Source organism: Ochotona princeps, chromosome 27 (genome assembly GCF_030435755.1).
Source record: "Ochotona princeps isolate mOchPri1 chromosome 27, mOchPri1.hap1, whole genome shotgun sequence".
NCBI lineage: Eukaryota > Metazoa > Chordata > Mammalia > Lagomorpha > Ochotonidae > Ochotona > Ochotona princeps.
This window is the reverse complement of record NC_080858.1, coordinates 20,189,087-20,206,850: the sequence shown is the minus strand read 5'-3', so window position 1 is coordinate 20,206,850 and position 17,764 is coordinate 20,189,087.

The following is a 17,764-nucleotide window of genomic DNA, read 5'->3' as shown; positions in this document are numbered from 1 at the left end:
CTTTCCTTGGAAGGAAGGCACAGTGATCCCTCTGGGGGGTACTTGCGGCCACTTGCGTGGTGCTGCTGTCGCTGGCCTTCAGAAGGGAGTGATGCATGAACGTGAGGCTGAGAACTTGGTAAGTCATTAGCATTTCAGAGGAACTTGCCACTACTGAAGTGCAGTTTCCAGGGCCTCCTCGCAGCCACTGGGCAGCTGCCTGCCAGGCCAGGTCATTAAGCTCAGTTTCCAAGGGTGACAGAGTGGGAATGAGGCCGTTCCCTGCCCTGAACAACTCCGATCTGTCCCCTCTCCCGTCCCTGCCCCCAAACGTCTTTGACTCTTCCTTGAGAGTCCAGAAAGGGCGAGTTGCTCTAGGTACCTGTCACCAAACTCCTTTCCTCTGCCCCAAGACGCTAGACCAATCGCAATGGTGAGCTTTTGGCAAAGGTATTTTTCTTTTTCTTTTTTCAAATGGTTTTACAGGAATCTGTTCTTTCCCCAGTGGAGCCCAGAAAGTAGTGACTTCAGGGCTCCAGTCCACCGCCAGACTGCAGCACCGCGCGGGGTCGTGGAGCGTGGGGGCAGCAGTAACCCCTGCTGCCTGCCTGGGGACTTGGATTTCATTCCCAGCTTCTAGCTTCTGTCTTGGCCTAGCCCTGACCTTGCGGCCGTTTGGGGAATAAACTAGCAAACGTGTGTTCTCTCATTCTCTGTTTCTCAACTAAACACTAAATCCTTTTCAAGAGAAGATAGGAGGAAGACAGTTACTAATGAACCTGAACCAACAGCAGTTGGTCTTCCGGAAGTTCATGAAAAAATGCATATGTTGATAAAAAAAATATGAATGCTTTCCAGATTTTTGCACGAAAATGAACTCAACGTTTTTGTTTTGAAAATTTATTAACTTGACAAGAGGCGAGCAGTTGCCAAAATCACCAAAAGGAGTTCCTGACCCCTCCCTGTCAGCCTGGCCAGCCCTGGTTGTTGCAGCCATTTGGGGAGTGAACCAAGAGATGCAAAGTTCTGGCTCTCCTGCTTTGTCACTCTGTCTTTTCAAATAATTAAAACAAATATATTTTTTTAAAGAATGACTGTAAGGGTACACTTTCACACTATCACTAACTTGAACATAAATTTGTATATGCATATGAGTCTATAGGAACAAACACCGTTGTCACGATATTTGAGCAGAACATTACCCGGCAGCCTCCTTGCTTCTTGGATGGATCTAAGGAGAAGGATGAGATTTTTGGTTGATTAGCATTTTATGTGTTAGAATGCAGTGGTGATTTCCAAGTGCCTCCTTATATTCTGGACCAAACACCAATAAGCTATAACCTTTGCGTTCTTGCTCTGCATAACATCTGGTGTACTCTCCTCTGACTTCCGACCAGTCCTCAGGCAAGCTGCCCACCGCTGTTCTCTGGGGTTAGAGTAGCTGAAATGGCAGGACTCTGTGGCTCCTGTGCCTCATGCCTTGAGTCCCTGAGATGTCACTGATTAGTTTTCCTGGAGGGAAGTTGGTGATTTCTCAAGAGCTCCTTGCACGCAGTGCCTTGGAGGTGAAGGCTGGATCCCATCTGCACCCCATGGCTTCCTGGCCTCCCCACCCTGAATGAAGTTTCCTCACTTCAACTTTGCTAAAAATGAATCCAGTGCAATAGGAGGAGTGGTACATTCTGTACTAGAGCGTCCTTGAACACAAGACCCAACGAAGTCACTTATCTTCCCTAGAGAGAACAGCTTGATGTTGAGGCTTGTACTGAGGCATTTCTTTCCCAGGAACCCCAGGCTCTGAGTTAAGAAAAAATAAAGGCAACTACTATGAACTGCTGGTTCCCAGACTCGCAGAGCCCACGCTAACATCATCAAAGAACATGTATCGCCATCATGTGGAAAGAAAGGCATGATCACTGCAGACCAACTGGGGACCTGGGTGTGAGCCGAGCACATGCCACCTCAACCCCAGCATCAGTCTGTGGGAACCTCCACCCCAATCCCTCAGGGGGCCTGGGATTTGGACAACAGCTGCTTGGCTGCTTGCTCTGTGCTTGGCCGTAAATACCCACTGACTTCCACCATATCCAATCGTGGCTTACTGTAAAGCAGGTGACTGACTAAAGCTAGAGCTTTCTGTAGCCATCTCTGCAATTAGTTTTGGGTGGTGCTCTAGAGCCTTCTTTATTGAGGATGATTTTGCACTCCAAGGAGCATCTTTGAAACATCCAGAGGCGTCTTTGGTTGTCACGGCTGGGGATAACACTACCGGTCTTGAGTAGCAAGTGACTGCCACTGACTCTCCTATATCGCCTAGGACTGTCCCCAGCAGTAAAGACTTATCTTGTCTAACATGTCAGTTAAAAAAGCAAAGCACAACATAACATCCTGTCCTAAACTAGCTCCAAGGTTTCCTTCCCCAACTCCCACTTTCCAGCTTTCGCTTGCAATAGACCAACAGTGTTTAACAAACTGAATGTCTTCCATGCTATTGTCCAATTTCAAAATTACACCGATCTTGTTATCGTAAGTAGGATGCCAATTAAGATTCAGCCAACACTTCACCATCAACTGTCCACCAGCAACACACTTGTGGCTGTCATATTTTATCTTGCGTCATTTGTTCTCATCAAGTAGTGACTCACCACATTGCCATGGCCACACCTCTGGGGAAGCCACTGCTGTCCCCACGCTTCCAGACTGGGGATCTGAAGCTCAGAGAGGCCAAGGGGTGCAGCCCAAGTCACACAGCCCGTAACTGGACTTGCAGGTCATGACTCTCAGTGAGTCGGGCAATTGCTACACATGCTAGGCAGAGATACCATCTCCCTTCACTCCGCTGGGGCTGGTGGATGCCCAGTTACTCTGACTAACCATGACTGGCACCCAACATCTGTCACAGTTGGGACAACTGAGGCAGAGTAGAGGATGTGGCACTGCCTTGGCAGGGAGAGGACTACAAATTAGAACTTCAGTGTTCCAAGTCCCCACCCAGGTGCTCCGTGGGCCTCCCAGAGAGAGCGAATGGGTTTTGATGGGGATAATAATCTCTCCAAATACACTCACTGCTAGCCTTTCCTATTGAGCAGTTCAGCTTTCAAGCGCTCGGTACATTAGACCAAAGGATGGGTGTTTTGTCTTCTTTTTTCCCCTGCCTTTTTCTTTTTGAAGGAAAGCAATTTGCTCCTTTCTGATTTAGAATGAGATCTGGCAAGTAAGAGCTTGTTCTCCCACTCCCTCCTCACCCTGTAGTTAAGAAAAAAAAATCTTGGGGAGAGTGAGGGGAAATAAGAACACAGGATCCATGCTAAGCAAAACCATTTGCATAAGCCGTACACTTGGTTCTTAGAGCCTGGGCTCATCTAACCTATGACAAATTCCTCCGTCTCGGCTACCTGCCAGCTGCGTTTTCATCGGGGCTGGCAAGACAACTGAAGTCTACATTCTGTACTAATTAACAACCTTCAGGGGAGAAGACCACCAATTGCAATGCCAGCACACTTCACTTGTTAAAGGGACAGGGGGCCTTGTTGGACAAGGCCCAGGCATTTTTTTTCTTTTGGGTGGTGGGTGGGTAAGCCCGCCAGGAAGGGTGAGGGGTGGAGGGGAAGGAAAAGGAGGTGGGGGAGAGGGAGGGTGCAGACTGGGGTGTGGTACAGTCAACAGACCAAAAAGACAAACTGCCAGTTGCAGTAAGAGTTGGAGAGGCATCTGCACGCGCCAGGGCCTCGCAGGGAGCCCCTGCTTGTGTTAGGAGACTCCAGAACACGCAAGGAGGGGCCTGGGAGAGAGAAGCTCTCTGTACGGGAGAAGCACAGCTGTTAAATCCAGAGAGAGGCGCAGAGGAGGCCACGCCATCATGGTCAGCCCTGGCCAGTGCCATCTCGGTGGTTCCACAGTAGGAGTCCCACCAGAGCCTGCCAGCCACACCCCTCAGGGCACACAGCCATCCTCATGGGACACTTTAGCTTCTTCCGGGCCAGGGACTAGGGCTGTGGGCTACCAGCCATGCAGACAGAGAGTGGGCACTCCTCCTTGAAGAGTTCGCCTACCGTTAGGGCTAGGAGGTGGGGTTGTTGTTAGAGAACTTTGGGGGCTGGGTGAGAATCCATTCTGGTGTCCCTGCTTGTGTGGTCTGCTGCCATGTGTTGTCACACTGTATTGTGTCTTCGACTCCAGTTGCCATTCTCCTTCTCCTCCACCTGCGTGGAGGGGGCCTGAGGGCACCATGCGTAAGAACCAGAAGGGACTCCAGGAAGTCCTGTGCCAACCCTCCTGGCTCTTTAGAAGCTCAATTAGGTGGCTGGTGACATTCAGCCTATGGGGGAAAAAAAGGAAGTCCCTGTGGCCTCTGTCTCGCAGCCACACGTCAGACGGCATGGGGGGTCCTCTGGGGCGAGCTGCAGATATAGCACTTTTGTCCAAGGCTTCTCCCAGGACCTCCCCAGCACCTGCTCAGCAGTGCCCCTCCTGGAAGGCAAGTGGAGCCCTGGTACTTCCAGCTCAGCCTCATCTCGCACTCTCATGACCCAACCTCTGACTTGGCACCAGCTCCTGTCTTGCAGGCACATCACCACGTGGACCCACAGAGGTGATGTGGGGGGTGGGAAAGGACAGCAACTGTCCTTGCTCCCAGGAGAACCCTGGAATAAGAAGATGGGGTGCCCTCTGCTCACCCCCTAAGGCCCTGCAGGCCCCAGCCACCCCCATATCACCAGCCCCATGCTTCATTAAGGGAGCACAATGTGTCCCCGTGGTCGCCTGCCAGCCGGGATGTCCTGTGTGACAGCAGATGCAAAGAGAATGAACAGGCGGCTGAAAGAGCTGGGGACAAAAAGAGCACATTGTCCAGGGTTCTGAAAGGGCTGCCTGAGAGGGGACATATGCATCTGAAAAAAAATACCCCAGTGGGTCTCCCCCCTGCTGGCCTCAGCCCGCCCTCACCCAAACCTTCCACTGAGGCTACACAATGATGTCTTCTAGCCAGGCACAGCCAGGCCAGCTCCCGGCAAGCAGCAGGCCTGAGGCAAGTGGACGAGGCTGGAGAGCAGGGTCTTAGAGACGCAGGTGCCCTCAAGGGTCATTTGTCTGTCATCAAAGCAGAGGGTCCCAGTATCAACTGGAGGAGTAACCTGGCCTGACCCTCTGGTTCTTCCGGTAGAAAGATCCAGGCTTGTGAAAGATGACTTGCTGAATCCAGGAGAGCAGAGGCTGCGTGACTGCCCCGTTCTCCCAAGTCCATCTCTGGAGGCCACAGCTGTATGTGCAAAGCAGAATGAGGGGCATTTCCAGAGGGCTTGGGTATTCTTTCTGGATCTTCCCTCTGCTGTTCGGCTTCCGGCTGAGGTCAAAACTCAACATGCGAGAAGTGCCTGTGTCGTGCCCCTCCCTCCCATCCCAGGATTCCGATTGCCATTTGCACGTGTGAGGCTCCAAGAACCGGAAGGAGGGAACAGAGCTTTTATCAACAGACTATGAGGTTGGGAGGGAAGGCCTTGTGATCCAGCCACAGGAGAAGGACGCGCATGTGGAAGTCAAGCATGAATCCGTGTCTGCTGCTTGGTTTCGTGAACTTGGGCAAGCAGAAAAGCATCTTGAGAAAAGCAGCACCTATGTCAATTACTTCCCAGCGCCAGTTCCGGTGTCGACATCACAGTTAGGAATGCCTTGCCCTGCTTCACCTGGCCAGCCACTGCAGAAGGACAAAACACGTGTGGTAGGACAAAGAGCCTTGTAGATTGCAGTGAGCTACAAGGACTGCGAGATCATTTTGAGGTTATAAGCCTGGGGGAATGATAGCAACACTGTCCATGACCACATTGCTATGTAGTAGAGTATTTTCCAAACAAGCCATGGTTTCCTAGACCATCTAGGAAAGGAGGTGGCTCAGCTGGGAGTCAGGTGCTTTTCATCAATCAGCAATAAAATTTGATCATTCCTCTCCTGCACCATCTTGAACCCAAGAACTTTCTAGAAAGCAAATTGTCCTAGACAAGGAAGGACTGTATGGGGGTCACACCCCCTGTTAGACGGTCTCAAGTGAATTTTCTGATGTGAGAAATGTTCCCTCTCCACCTGGGGCCACTTCCTCCTTCCTCCTCAGCCCCTCCCAAGATAGCCTTAAGTGGACCCCCCAGACTCGGCCGACATATCCCCGGGAAATGAGCTCACCGGCTGTGTGTTAGCAGATGTGGGGAAATCTGTGTGGTCTCTCACAACAGCTGGTGAGAATTCTTTTCCCCCTGGAAGTTTCCATTCTGTGTGCTGTATATGGAGCAGCAGGCAGCAGGAGGGGAGGGCTAGCAGGCTGATGAGGAAAGAATGTGTGTCTTCCCCTGTTCCGCCACCCCCCCCCCATTTGTTTCTCTGTGATTTCCATGTTTGGGAGCCTTGGTACATGCTGGAAGATGTCATCAAGGAGTTTATTTGGTTCCAGATGTGTGTCACCAGGATCTCCGATTTGGATTATGCATACTGGGTTGCCATGTCAACATACATATACACACGCACACATGTGCTGGCGCCCTGACTATGCTCAGCATTGCGGAGGACGCAAGGGGACTTCAAGAAAATACTTCTTCCCTCGAACCAATGTATTCCTGAACCAGTTAGGAGCCTGGTGGAGGTCGCAGTGCCACAGAACCCAGAGGAACAAGATTTCTTTCTGGACTGAGCTGGCCAGAAGAAGCTCTGTGGAAGAGTATACAACTGGAGCATTCTAAATAGGACGCAAGAAATGGGAACGAGCCAGCACCTCTGACCAAGCCCTGCTTCTGCCCAGAAGCCAGCAAACTTCCCCTGAGGCATGGAGAAGAGCAGTGGAGACTCAAAAACTGGTCTATTCCCCATCTCCAGGAAGACACATGATCAAAATATCCTCTCCCAGTTGCAAAACATATCTGAGGACAAGATTATAGAATTGTCATTAAGTTGCTCTGCAATTTTATGATCCTACTTATCCACAAAGCTTTTCCTCCTGTTTGCTGTTCTTAAAAATGTATTTATTTGAAAGGCAAGGAGAGAGAAAAAAATCTTCCATTTGCTGCTTCACTTCCCAAATGGCTGTGACAGCCAAGTCTGCACCCAGAGAGGAGCCAGGAGCCTGGAACTCCATCCAGGTCTCCCACACGGGTGACAAGGGCTCAATCGCTGGGGTTGCCTTACATAACTTTCCCAGGCACATTAGCAGGGAGCTGGTTTGCTAGAAGTGCAGCCTGGACTTGAACCGGTGTGTCTACAGAATGCCGGCTATGCAGGCAACAGCTTCACTCCCAGCACAACACCAACCCTTCATATTTGTTTCTAATCTTTTTGTTATCTAATCTTTTTGTGTAAAACATAAGGAACTCAAGACCCGAAATAGTTTCTAAAGGTGGAAAAACCCCCATTCAACAAACATCATCAAATACATTCTATGCAGCAGACGCCACACCGGGCTCTAGGATTCCAGAAGGAAAATAGGGCGTGCCTGTCTTCAGCATCCAGTGTGGCAAACAATTAGAGCCTGAAGGCAGAAAGTCTATAATAAAACACACAGGGAATTCATAAGCAAAAGTTACTGTGTTGGGTTTTGAAGCATGGATAGGAGCTTGCCAGAAGCATGGGGAAGAGAGGGCATTGCCGGTATCAAAGCCAGGAGGTGTAAATGTGTGAAGTGAGGTGCGAGTCGCCCCTCATTTCCTCATGACCTTGCACTGACACCTAACATATTGCCAATTAGCGTATGTCAAAAGAACCGCTGATAAGCGTAGACATTGCTTTAGTCCTTCCAGGATTGTCCAGGGGATTTGAAAACCTTATGGATACAAGTAACCACTGGGTCTTTTATGAACTGATGGGCGCCCAAGACAGAGCGTCTGACGCCGATGATGAATGGGAAGACGTCCCAACCAGGCTCTTGGCGAATTGAGAGCACTTGGTTATTCACATATCCTTAGACCTGCCTGAGCAAAGCTTGCCAGTGGGACATCATGAAAGCTCTCATTTTGTCTGTAAAATTTGCCTTTCCAATTAGAATACATGTTTTTAAACTCATGACAGATTCACAGATGGAAGGAGAGAAAAAAAGAAAGATCTTAAATCCACTAGTTCACTCCCCAAATGGCTGCAACAGCTGGAGCTGAGCTAATCCAAAATTAGGAGCCAAGAGCTTCCTCCAGGCTTCCCACACAGGCGCAGGGTCCCAAAGCTTTGGGCCGTCCTCGACTGCTTTCCCAGGTCACAAACAGGGAGCTGGATGGCAAGTGGAGTAGTCACGACACGAACAGGTGTTCATGTGGGATGCTGGTGTTTGGAGGTGGAGGGTTAGCCAGTTGATTGTACCTCACCGCCACGTCAAATGCAGCTCTTTCACAGCCTCGGACACCTGAGCTGTGAGAAGGGGGACCAGAAGGAACTTCTTGAGTCCACTAGCAGCTACTGTCTAAGGGAAAGCTGACACTCTCCCACAGCAAGGCAGGTAGCTCTAACTATAGTCTCTTCTTCCTTTGATGGGACCACAACAAGAAGAGCAAGAGATTAAGCAGCAGCCCTGCATTAGGTGGAATAAAGCAGATTTTCTTGGGTGTCAAGCCTTACAAAAAATGAGTTAGCTATCCACGCTGCTGCTGGGGTTCTGGAGTCTGTTTCAGCTGCCGTGTGAGACCCCTAGAGTCGTGCAGTCCACAACCCATGCAACTATCCCTGCATGCTCTTGTCTGTCTGGCTTCTGGCGGTCTAGTTGAGGAAATGGCTCACCAAGAAACAAGCACCACTCATCTGCGTTAGTGCCACAGCCCGGGCACACCCAAACAGCACAGAAAAGGAAGAAATCAGCATTTTTTTTTCCTTGCTGGGAGCTGGGGAAAAGAATACACACACACACACACACACACACACACACACACACACACACCCTGAGCCTAGACATTCTCTAAGCAGAGCAGGAAAGAAGCAGAGAGAGCTGAGCATGGAACTGCTTGACTATAGCGGTGGGGAAGGGACAGCTCACTGGTGGGGCAGGCTGGTGTAGGGGTGGGGGCGGTGGGTACTGCTGGAAGTCAGCTCGCCCTGTTGTCAGACCACATGGGTACTGTGGGGTCAAGGTCCCTCCCACAGACCACCTTGTCCGTGCTGGCCAGGGCTGTCTGGGAGGGGAGGGTCCCCAGGGAGTCTTGGCCTGTCGAACGCCGAAAACGAAGGAAGAGATTTATTCTTTGTAGGGCCAAAGCCCTAAGGTTCAGAGGCTCACAGTGCCTCAGTGTGTCCAGGGCAGAACCGCAGCCCCCAGCCTGTTTGCAAGGCCAGAAAGGAAAGCTTTCTGAGGGGGGCACGGTGGTGGGGGGAGGTGAGAGTGGTGAGGTGGGAGCAAGGCTCCAGTCTCTGTTTGTGCAGACGGCATGGAATCTTTTCAAGCCCTGAGCCTGTGGCATGAGCTGTGTCCCTCCAGGGATGTCCCTGCTGTAGCAGGCAGGACTCAGTGTGGTCTGCCAGAGATGGTGTTGGGGAGGGTAGTGTGGGAAGGGCAGCCCATGGAAAGTTAAAGACCCTGGAGTCAAAAGTGAAGCCATTGCCAAGGTGCAAGAGACATGCAGATCGCACGTGCAGAATACACCCTGTGTTTAATGGTAACGTCCACCGCTGCCCAGGGCATGAGGCCATGGAGGGAAGGGCCCTGCGTGTCTGGCTTACATTTCCACCACCCTCTTTTCCCTTCAGTCTGAGAGAAATGGGCAGAAAATCCCAGGAACCTCAAGCCACACACAGGCAGATTCTGGCTGCCTTGTCTCGTCTAAACTAGATCATGGGAAATACCACCCTTCCAGAACCTTCGCCTCTGTCCTTTGCGCCTGAGTGGGCCCCAACGTCCCCAGCACCGCCCCTCCATGTCACCCACAGGTTTTGGGCCAGCGCTGCTGGCCACCCGCCCTGCTCGCTGCGCCCGTGGTGCAGAAGCTCCCAGCCTGCCTTGCCGTTCCCTGCTTCTGTTGGAGATGCAGCCCTGTCTGCCTACAGCTGACCCGCAGCTGCCCTACTCCAGGCTCCAGGCCTGTCCTTCCACATGCCTGCGCTGCACAGTGCGCACCGTGTGAACCTGGTTCTGGCCTCCAACGGGATGAAATGTATAAAGTGAAATAAATGCTGGGTAGTTGTGAGCCTTTCATGGGAGAGTTGGAGCTAGGCACTGAACGCAGATATTCCATAGCAGAAGTTCAGTGGGCATCTCGACTACCTCTGTGACAGGTACGTCTCTAAAAACGGGAAGAGAGGGTGTGAGGGGAGTCACCTAGCACAGTGGCTCAGCAGGCTGATCATCCACCAGCAGCACCAACATGTCGTGGCTTTCTGTTCTAGTCCCGACTAATGCACTTCCAACCCAGCTCCCTGGAAGGCAATGGACGATGACTCAGGTCTTTGGGACCCTGCATGGGACCCACATGGAAGACCCGGAGGAAGCTCCTGGCTCAGGATCATCCGAGCTTCTGGCTATTGCAATTTGGGGAGTGAACCAGTGGATAGAAGATGAATCTTGCCACCCCTCCTCTCCGCGAATCTGCGTTTCTAATAAAAATAAATAAAATCTTAAGAAAAAAGTGAAAACCAGAGACTCAGACATGGAGACCTGTGGGCTCTGTCCTCTGGGAGCTTGAAGTCTACCACGAAAGAGCAATTGCAAGTCGAAAAGACGGTCAGATGCAAGGTCGGCACAGCCTCCCTTGCAGAGAGAGGCGAAAGGGAGGTTTCCTCCCTTGCTCTTGGAGATTTGAAAGGAAGCTCTTTCTCCTCGAAGGTCTGGGGAGCACTTGTACATGGTCTGCCTCTTGCCAGAGAAGGTTTGTCTTGGACACCAGAGGGCCACTTGGATTCAGCGCTAGTGATAAGACATCTCTAAACTGGATCAGAACCAAAGACAACGGGCAGGCGGTTCTGTAACTCATGAACGTCTAAGGCAGCAGGTGTCAGCTGAGGGTCTGCAGACTGTGTGTGTGGGAGAGGGAAGCAGGAGTGTGACAGTCTCATGGGAGGTTCTGGAAGAGTCCATGAGCACTCCATGATCTTTCTGGAATATTAATTTGGTTCTGTTATTCCACTTCTAGGAAGCTTCTAGTAATTCCACCAGAGAAAGAATACAAGCATAAGAGTTAGATGGGGCCCAACACAGAAGCCTAGCGGCAGAAGTCCTCACCTTGCACGTGCTGAGCACTGGTTCTAATCCCAGCTGCCCCACTTCCCATCCAGCTCCCTACTTGTGGCCTGGGAAAGCAGTCGAGGATGGCTCAAAGCCTTGGGACCCTCACCCACGTAGGAGACCCAGAAGAGGCTCTGGACTGCTGGCTTCAGATCAGCACAGCTCTGGCCATTGCGGTCACGTGGGGAGTGAATCAGTGGATGAAGAGTTTCCTCTCTGTCTCTCCTCCTCTCTGTATATCTGACTTACCAATAAAATTTTTTTAAAAGAAAATAAGAGTTAGATGGGTATTCAAAGTTTATCATGCCCCTCAAGTGACTGTAGCGCATGCCCAGGTTTGAGAATCCTGCACTAATAGTTCATGTCTTCCACAAAGGGAATGACTTTTCCCAGACCAAGTGCTCTCTTCGATACACCTGTGGGGCCCCTCGGGTCAGAGACTGACTTCTGGCTGGTGTTCAGGTCAATAGGGAAGGGTAAACTGTGTCTTCTGCCCAGGGGCTGCAATCAAGGAGAGGACATGCTGGGTACTGTGGGGCACGGAGAAGAATGGGATGTACTTCCAGGCATTGTTTGGGGTCCGAGGAGACAAAGCCAAGGCACGCAGTGAGCAAGAATAACAAGGGCTAATCCACTGGGGGACTTCCTGAGAACAGTATAAACTCAGAGGAAACGGCTGTGGGATTTAACCCTGCATCCTTCAGCAGGGAGCTGAATCAGAAGTGCAGCATCGGGACACAAACTGGCGCCCATATAAGATGCTGCCGACACAGCTGGAGGTTTCGCGCACTATGTCACAGTGCTGCCTCCTGCGCCCCCATAGAATCTTGAATAAATGCCTATCCCTGCTTTTATTCCTTATCTACCCAGGAATAAACAGCCAGCTAACTAGAAGAAATCCAGGGAAGGAGAAGACAGCCTACTACTGCTTACGATAACAACAGCTAACATGTATTGAAGTCCCACTAGGGGTCCCACACAATGCTAAGCATTTTCTGTATTAAATTATTTCATTTCTGTAACAAACCAGTGGCAGATAAGACCAAGACAAGTGGCAGTTAGGGACACTGATCCAGGTAACGTAGGCAGATGATGCAATCAGCTGGTTTGACAGGGTGGACAGTGACACGCATGGAAATTGATCGGGGTCTACCACCGTGAAGGCGTGGTGTCAGGTTCGCACCCCTCTGTGACTGAGGGGGTTACTGAGGAGGGAGAGACGGGCCCTGGACCCATGAGGTAACATGCCAGGGGCAGAATGGGACTATGGGACACATCAAGGGGTGCCTGGTGTCTTCAGCAGGTGGGGGTCTCCTTCGTGGGACTTTCAGCAATGCTCTGTGATCTCATCACTTTCTCACCTACAGGGTGTGTCTGTGTGTATGTGGGGTCTGTCTCCTCCTCCACGGGGTCATCAGGGAATACGCTTGCACCGCTCCCATGGAAATCCCGCACACCTTTGGGGGTGTCAAGCTGCAGCGGCTTCCCCCACCCCTGGCCTGCCACTAATATGGGCTCCCTTGGAACACTCTCCAAGACTCTCCTCCTATTCTACAGCATTTTCAGCATTTTCTCCTCATCTTCACAAGGTGGGGAACAGCTACATCCTACAGTTTCTCCTTTTTTCTTTTCCCTTTCCTCTACAGCTAGATGGGAGAAACAGATGCAACCAGAGTTACAGTTCAGTGAGATCTTCCAGGGCTGTGCTCCTGGGGCCTGCTGACTACAAAGGTGTCCGCCTCGCTGACTTACTGTGTGACCTGGGGCCAGCCCCTTGCCCTCTCTGTGTCCCAGTGCCCCGCGGTGGGATCATAATATCCAGCACCAAGCCGCGCTCGGAGCATGAATGAATGATTATCCTGAACGCCCTCTGAGCTGGGGAGACAAAGGTGCTATGTTAATACACAGTATCCCTGTTCTTCTTCTTCTCATTAGTATTATTCAAACCCAGATGGCATTATTATTGTTGTTGATTGACAGCCCTGCAGAGCCCCATTCACGGGTGTCAGAGAGCCAGGCGGTAGTTAACACAAGCAAAAACCATGTTTAAAACAAAACCCGAGCAACTCTCCAATAGTGTGTGCCTTGGGTCGCTATTAAGGCCGAGCAGCTGCAGCGGCAACACGGAGGGACAGGGTAAGGAAACGCATCCCGGAGCACAAAGAGGGGAAAGCGGGTCTTGACACTGATCATATAATCGTGCTGGGCTTTTATAGACACTGGGAGGCCTCAAACAGAATCAATGCTTGAACTTTATCCACGGTTTACAGGCGGCGGCTGCAAGGGGCTTTGTTGCGGTTGCTGCCATGTTAATGACCCAGCTTGGGGCGCCGCCGCCGCCACCGCCGCCGTCGCCGCCCCCGGCGGTCGCTTCTTCCAAAAGGAAACAAATCAAAGTGAGGAACTCGATGTCCGGCAATGAGTTTGCCATTATATCAAAATCAGTATAAATCTTTCGCGGTCGGGCGGCCCGCACCGCGGCGGCGGGGGCTGGTGCATGCAAAAAGAGTCCCTGTTTCTCTTTGTTCAATTGCAAAATAAACAGATAAAAATAAACCAGAGGGCGGCTGCGTTGGGGCTCCCGGGGATGGGATCTGCAGAGGGGGAGGTGGGGAGGCGGGGATCGGGATGCCGCGGGGATTGGAGGGAAGGAAGTGACCAAGGGTCCTTGGAGCTGGCTTTTCCCTTGCCATTCCCACTCTGTTCCCCAGGGCTGGCAAAATCCCCTTGCGAGGACTTTCATCTTCGGCTCCAGGGTCCCCGGGGTTCGGTTCTCGAGGGCCTGGGGGAGAGGCAGCCGTGGCCCCTAAACCTTCTGCCTGCCTTAGGAACATGGGAGAGGCCGTGGGAGCTTTGGAAAGCTGCAAAGTGGAGTCGTGGGGTGGGGTGGGGGCCGGTGATGACAGGAGCTGCTAAGACAGGGAGGACCGGTCACCTCCGGAAAAAAAGGGGGTCTGGTAGGCTTGAGGAGTGGTCCACATGGGACTTAGGGCGAAGTGGGGAAACAGGTGCTGGTTGGGGTCCAGGCTGTTCCAGTTATGCTCCTGCACCCTGTTATTGTGCCAGGGAGAAGAAATCGTGTCTGAGTGCTTGGGCCCCGGTACCCATGTGGGAGGCCTGGAGGAAGCTTCTGGCTCCTGACTTCCTACTGACTCAGCGCTAGGTTACTGAGGCCATTTGGGAAGTGAACCAGTGAACCAGTGAACCAGTTCAAGTAAAACTTGAAAAATAAAAATGTTATGTTCACTGAATTATGTCCTCTGTATAATAATATACTATCCTTTCCTTGTGCTATCATCTTTGCCATGAATCTCATATTGTGTGATATTAATATCTCTGCTTTCAAGAAAAAATGATATTTACATCTGAAGTGAAAATGGACAAATGTTCAACATTGTTCAATCTGAAAATAAATAGGGATGGGCATTGTGGCACAAGGGGTTAAGTGGCTGCGGGTGACAGGCATCCCCTAACTAAGTGGCAGAGTCCCAACTGCTCTGCTTCTAATCTCGCTCCCTGCTAAAGCTCTAGGGAAGGCAATGAATGACGGCCCACGTGCTCGGGTACAGCCACACCCAGGTGGAAAACCAGCGTGGAATTCCTCTCTCTGGGCACCTGTCTGATCCAGCCCTGGTTATTGTGGCCATATAAGAATCAGCAAATGGAAGAGACATCTCCTCTCTCTCCTCCTCTCTGCTTTTCAAGTCAATAAGTAAATCATAAAAACAAATCATTTGAATTACACAATTGATGACACAGTGAGAGCCAGGGCAAAAGCAAAACAGAGGAGGAAGCCAGGCAAGCTCTGGGAATGGCATGCGGCCTGGAGAGCTGGGGCAGATCACACGGGAGAGATGGGCTGGGCAGTAGTGAGAGGCAAGATCACACAAGGTATGATGTCCTACCAGGAGGTAGGATCCCCCAAGAGATCCCCCAAGAGGGCTCCAAGGAGGCGAATGGATCAGGGACGAGACAAGAACAAGTGGATGGAGACAGGAACATGGGGCATGCGGTGTGAGATGGAGGGATTGGTTTGTTGGTTAGGAAACTATTGCCAGAGAAATGTGTGGGACTAGGAGGAGATGGTGCCTAATTCAGCCAGCCTAGAGACCGATAGACCCTTTCCCCTCCTCCCGGTAGCCCTCTTGTGAAGTTTGTTTGAAGTTCTCCTTCCAACTCCATCCCCCACCTGCCTCTGTTTTTCTACAGATCTTTGCTCCCCCACCAGAACTTCCTCCCATGCATTCATCACCTTAAGCTCCCAACTTCTTTCCTCCTAAAACCCCTTCTCCTCCAAACCCCTTTCTACCTTCTTGCTTCTCCCCTTTGTCCGCTCCACACTTTCTCCAGCTGGGAACACAGTGGCGGTGAAGCCCGGGTCTTGCAGCTAGAGATGACCTGATTCCCAGCCTCTGGCTGCAAGGGTTGCTTGGGAGAAAGTCATGGAAAGGTTTTCCTAGGAAGCAGGAAGGGAGAGATGTGTGCCAAGGAGGACGGCGACCCAGAGAGATGAGATCAGGGGTCGAAGTAAGATAAAATTGGTCTTGCTTCTTCACTCAATAGCTGGGAAAAAAGACCGAGTGAGAACCCTGGAGGGTTTTGCATTCCATGGTCCTAAATTTGGGATTTTAAAATTTATTTATTTGTTTAGTATGGGAGAGAATCTAATTCCTAAGAGGGCAAGATGGAAGCTGCCCCTCCCTCCCTCTCTCATTCCCCCAATCAACTTCTTCCTGACCACAGCATGCTCTCCAGGGAGCTGGGGAATGACTTCTGCTTCCAGAACCTTTGAGAGGAAGCGCAGGGAACCACTGTGTGGCTTCCACATTACGTGCAGGATCATGTCTTGATCGTGGCTGCTTCATGTGGGTGGTGGCTCCTCTACTCCTGTCAACCTTGGGAGAGGACCAGTGATGAGGACCAGTTAAGTCTCTGGAGAAGGAAACGGAGAGGCACTCACCAAGACTAAGAAAGCCACCTGCAATTCACAATCAGCCTGAGTTTGCAAGCGTGTTCAGTCTAGGTCTCTCCCACTTCGCTAAGCTGTTGCCTAATGCTGCTTAGCGGTAGTAACTTACATTGAGTGTGACAGACTTTGACCTCTAGCTTGTTTCCATTATCTTCCCTAAAAGACTGAGTGTGGATTTCCTTCTTGGACTCTGGCGCTCAGGCACAGAGCTTCCAGTGCTGCCTGAAGCTTCCAGCTGGCTGAACAGGTAGAGGCCCAGGGAAGGAGATGCTCTAAGAGGATGTGGATGCTCCACACTCCTTCCCACCTGCCGGGCCTGTGCGTCACTTCGTCTGCAGTGAAGCCATAATGAAGAGAACCCGACAGAAGCCCACATAAGGGCAAGGACACCATGGGGGTGTTCCACACAGAATCCTGAAAAAGCAGCTGAACAGGGGCTGGCGTTGTGGTGCGGCACATTGAGCCATTGCCTACAGTGTTGCCAGCTGCTCCACTTCCTATCCAGCTCCCTGCTAATGCTCCTGGGAAAGCAGTGGAGGATGGCCCAAGTCCTTGGGCACCTGCACTCACATGGGAGACCAAGAAGAAGCTCCTAGCTCCCAGCCTCAGCCTGGCACAGCCTTGACCAAATGTAATCACCCTGGGAGTGAAGCAGTGGATGGAAGATCTGTGTCTCCCTCTTTCTCTGTAATTTTACATTTCAAATAAATACATCTTTAAGGGAAAAAAAGATAGAAGCTGACAAGTGGGATGTGCTAACTTTGAGGTACTGTCTCTAAGTGAAGTCTTGTATCCTCAGGAAAAAATAATTCTCCATCCTTACCATTGAAGTAAGCATGGAGAACTACCATTGTAGTTACCATTGAAGTTTCTGATGAAGATTGCCAAGGTGAGAGTGCAGGGCTGGGGACAGTATTTGGTGGGTGCATTCTGTTTTATTTTTCCTACGTGTGTTGATTTCGGCCTAACAGAAGCCATTTACCTCTCATTGCCTTGAGAATTTACAGTTAAGAAAAATACATAAGACTTGTTTTATACTAAGTAGTCAAGTTTAACTATTTTGCATTTGTACCTTACACTCCTTCTGATGAAATTGTTGAGATGTGCTTGTTGCAATCAGTATAACTGAGGTTTCATGTTTTTTCTTTCTTGCTTCTCTTTTGCTTTTAAAATCACAAATGTGGGCCTGGTAAGATGGCTCCATGGGTACGTCTTCACTTTGCACATGCTGGTAGCTCAGCTCTGGCCATTGAGGCCACTTGAGGAGTGAACCAGTGGGCAGAAGATCTTCCTTTCTGTATCTCCTTCCCTCTGTATGCTTGCCTTCCAAATAAAAAGTACGTAAACAAATAAATAAATAGTTAAAAAGCAAAATGTTAGGATCTGCAAGTCTTACAAGTACATTGTAAGTAAAGCTGACCCACCAGTCACTGTACTTCACAATCATGAAGGCACATCAGGCCGCAAACACTTCTGTAACTCTAATTTGATTTTATATCTAAATGACCTATGTATGTCTTAACTTGGCTTGAACTTCTGATATCAACAATCCCTCACTTCTTACTAAAAATGCCATTGTTCATTGGTAAAATGAAATTTTAATCTTAGAAACTTATTTTGAGTTTAAATGTGGTATATTGACCCCCGGG